Here is a 4,330-nt window from a genome sequence, read left to right as displayed (position 1 = left end):
TCATTAGGTTTTTGCATTATAAGATTACGAATGTTTACGTAAACGAGGGAATTGGTGAGCTCCGTATTAAGTATGGTATGCAATCTTTAGAGATAAAAAGACTAAACAGTGATTTAATTTTCATTTTCAAAGTAATATGTGGTTTTTATGATTCATCTGACTTAACATCAATGATTTCGTATCATGTTCCTCCTAGGAATACTAGGAATAGGCAGCTACTCGCAACACCCATTTGTAATACAAATCTTGGTCAAAATTCTCCTGTAATTAGAATGTGTATTTTGTTCAATAAGTATTGTGGAAATCTGGATGTTTTCACAATGGGTTTGTTTAAGTTTAAGGGAATGTTACGAAATATTTTCAAGAATGCGTAATTTATAGTATAGGGAGCTAATTTATAGCATGTAGTTATTATCTGATTTTTTAACAATGAATAATCTTTTTTGAATTGTCTCTGAACAACGTTTGTATATTTTATATCTACTATTTGTGTATTAGAGGATACTATTGTGGGAGTTATCCTGTTTGTATCCCAAATCGAGAAATAAATAAATAAATAAATAAATAAATAAGGAGTGGGGGAGCCCTTGACTTGTTTCACGCTAAAAAGAGCCAAAGAAATTCGCCAGCCACCGCGGCCATCTGGTCATCTCATGTGATAACTTCGATTACTCGCGGAAGTACGTGCCAGTGGTTCAGCCAGTCCAGTTTACGATCGCGTTAGTGTACGTACACGTGGTAGTTCATGCCGATAAAATCTGCACCTAGGTAAGTTATATTGGAAATAAGATGATTATATGCATTCATTACATATTTCAAATTTATTTTCCATTATTTCCATTGATAATGCATTCAAAATATTTGTCTGCTATTTATTCCACTGAATAAACAATTATTTTTACGACTTTCTTACGTTCTTTTTATGAATTTTTGTTGATGTGATGAGATTAACTGTCTTATTTGTCAAAAGGAAGATTTTCCTGAGGGAGAAGAATCATGGGAGTCTACCTCTGTTACATCAACACCCTAAAGCATTAATTTCACCCCTGATGAAGAGTTGACCTCGATTATTAACGAGGTTGCAAAACGGCATGCTAGAAAAAGAGCTGTCGGTTGTTTTTGAAGAACATCATGAATTACAGCAGAGAATTACTTATGTTAAACAAAAAACTTTTTACTATTAATCTATTGGTAATAAAATATGATAATATCAGCCATTTATTATACTTTTTACTGTTTATTCTTATAGGGACTACAAAGTACAAAGATTCTTGGTATTATTCTATTGGAGAATAATACTACAAACAAAAAACTAGATCCTAGACCCAGACGATTTTTAGTTAGAACAGTAATTACTTTCACAATATAAAGAGTAAGTGGTAGATTTGTAGATCACTTTTCATTTTGTTATATATACTTCTGCAATATTCCTTATTTGCTTATAAATTAGATATTTCAGAATGAACTCTGATACACTCTCTATAAAGAGCGGCAAAGTAAATTGTTACGGTAAATTCCAACAGAGCAGAAAGACACATATTTCATATGAAATCACCAAAGGCCCAAATCGTCCGAAAAGAAATCCAAGCGAAAAATTCTCTGCCGAATACTGTAATAAATCAATGTTTTAAACAATCATAAAGTGAGAAAGAGGTGAAAGAATCAAGACAAGAAGATGATCAAGGTTAGAATGATTTTTTGTGACTAATTTTGAAGTGTAACTGATTATTATACTTTTAGCAGAGGATAGGAGTTTCATTTATTGAAAAATCTTGTGGAAACGCAAGGAAGAGTCTTGGAATCATAGGAAGATTATAAAGAAACGTATGAGTTGCGAAAAAAGAAATTCGAAAACTGTTCACCCCAATGAAATTTTTGAACTAGTTGCTTCATTCAAAACACAACTTGGCCAGTGTTGGTAATTTTTCTGATCATTAACAATTGGCAATATCTGGTTATTTGACTTTTTCAGATGGATACCGACTTCAATCCTGCATATCCTTAGGAGGAAGATATTATATAGAAAAATTTTCCAGCCATTCTGCTGCTTTATTGGAGGAAGATAAAGATAGAAAAGTAGATGTCGATGTTGGTAAGTCCATTATTATTATACATATTATACAAGGAGAGCAAAATATCAAATTTTTATGGAATTAGTTTCTGAAACCTGAAACTAAGGATTTCCACTCCGTTCGGTCAATTTCTGATGTAATTACCACTAACTCTCAATTCAAGTTCAGTCTCATACACGGGTTTTGATCTCAATATCTTGGAAACGAGAAAAAGTGAACACTGCATCTCGATATAGCTCAGACTGTTATGCTAGGCATGCTGATTTGCTCTTTGGCTTTGTTGGTAAAATTCTTTACCCTTGAATATTTACACACGAGACTTAAGCATTTTAATTTCGATCCTGATGTATCTAATAAACCACCGATTATTATTATGCAGCAATATACGAATGTCAGCATCTGAAATGAATTGTTTCCTCATCAGGGCTGCAGGTTTTCTTATCGGTGACATGATTCCTCTCAACGATAACTAATGGAAAATTTACATTTTACTTCGAAAAATACTTTTTATTGTCGATGCTTCTGAAATAACACCGAATAATATAAAAGAATAGAAAATATTAGATGAAAAACATAATCAAATTAATATCATTATTTCTGAATTTCTCACTCCAAAACTTCACCTTCTTCATCAATATCCTTATACTATATGCTATGTATTTATTATCTATTTTTTCTTTAGTTTAAGGGGCGTAGAGAAATTGATAGTAAGATTTTCTCTCTTATTTATTTCATCTTAAGTCAACGTTTCCACCCTGATTAGGGTCTTCTTCAGGACTCTAAAATAAATTTACATTAGAATAAGTACACACGAAAACTCACATGATACATACCGAAACACAAAGAGCAACAATCTTGAACAATTTGAAAATGCGGCATGAGTGTGAACAGGCAACATGCAACTAGTAACAAATACAAAACAGTTAGAATTGGGTACAAGGCTGCTTAAAATTGTAGTTCGTCTGGGTTGAAGCGGCAGCACATGCGGAAAATTCCAGAACGCCATAAAATCGGGAACTAGGTTAGGCCACAGAGAACGGTTCAAGTCACCGCGTCAGCACCAAGAAGCATAGAACTCATGGTTAGGGGGCGATGAGGTTCCTTCAAACTGATCAGGTACGAGTATATATTGCTTATACCCTCGATGTCCCTTCTATAGTTCATAGAGTTGTTGTGGCTCTTGATGTGGAACATTTCAAGAAAACATCTCTTTCTTGTGTTGTTCTCGAAATCTAATACTTCTACGCCACCGTAGTCCATTCGGTGGTCTTTTTCTCCGGACATGCTCCGCATTATCTATGAGATATGAGACAAAGCATAGTCAATCGAAAATTAAGCACCTGCCGTGTTAACACACCTAAATCTGTTTCTATTCGGTATCAACTAAAAATGAGAGAGATTTTTCAAAAGCCGAGGAGATGATTCAGAAGTCGAAATTTTTGTTGACGAATGTGACGAGTTAAATATTTCCTCAGATTTACCCATTTTGCTGAAGCTCTTCTCTGAATTCCCTAAAATTGAAAATATGCGAAGCATTTGATGTTAATTGATTGATTTTTATTTTTTTTTATTTATTCAGAGTTTGGGAAGCAAACAGGAAATTTCCCAGAATAGTATCCTCGATTACAATTAAGTCTACACCGTTGTAATGGTCAGTTCGAAAAGAGAAAATTGTTATCTTTCGTCGGAAACCACTATTTTATATGGGGTTTCCATTAAAATTCAATTCAATCAGTTCGTCACCTCGAAAAGTCAGAAATTTTATATTCGTCAATCGGAAAAAAAAAATAAAGAAATATTCATTCATGTTATCAACTTTCCGAGGTCAATCATCTCTTCTATGAATTTCTACATGAAAAATTTTTCGAAAAGTCTCGCCATTGGCTACAATAGTATCCTGGTAAAATTGAAAAAAGACGTTCGTTCTTTTCGACGAAAGTGAAAACTATTGTTATATTTTTAACTTTGCGTTCAAATGTTCCGGCAACACCCCACTTTCTGGTAGTGTGTCCTTCTTTTCTCCTTATACGGATGAGATAAAACCCGAACAGAGGTTTGTGGAGCTTCTGTCATAATATTTTCATTATTGCTGAACTCTGGAGTTGTTTTCATAGGTCGACCACTTCCTTTTTTGTATGAACATACTTGTTTCGTCAACACATCGCAAAACAGTACTACGAAAAATTGATAATTATCTACAGAACATTGGGATATGAAGTAGCCGGAACAGAATATTTCTATTCTCCATCTATTTTCTC

The 4,330-nt window shown here is 33.6% G+C and overlaps 1 long non-coding RNA gene across 3 annotated transcripts; it reads left to right on the top strand.

The window, feature by feature from the left end:
• Nucleotides 1-611: 611 nt before the first annotated feature.
• On the top strand, nucleotides 612-3,724 carry LOC123322030. 3 transcript variants are annotated; one of them, XR_006539028.1, is made up of 6 exons: nucleotides 612-768; nucleotides 971-1,191; nucleotides 1,250-1,372; nucleotides 1,460-1,684; nucleotides 1,744-1,918; nucleotides 1,973-3,724. It is a non-coding gene; the product is annotated as an uncharacterized LOC123322030 (long non-coding RNA). The 3 variants fall into 3 exon arrangements; XR_006539029.1 differs by having other exon boundaries at nucleotides 1,741-1,918; XR_006539030.1 differs by having other exon boundaries at nucleotides 1,451-1,684.
• The last annotated feature ends 606 nt before the right edge of the window (nucleotides 3,725-4,330 follow it).

Source organism: Coccinella septempunctata, chromosome X, assembly GCF_907165205.1.
Source record: "Coccinella septempunctata chromosome X, icCocSept1.1, whole genome shotgun sequence".
Classification (NCBI taxonomy): domain Eukaryota; kingdom Metazoa; phylum Arthropoda; class Insecta; order Coleoptera; family Coccinellidae; genus Coccinella; species Coccinella septempunctata.
Note: the sequence above shows the minus strand (reverse complement) of the source record. Positions and strands in the feature narration are given on the sequence as shown.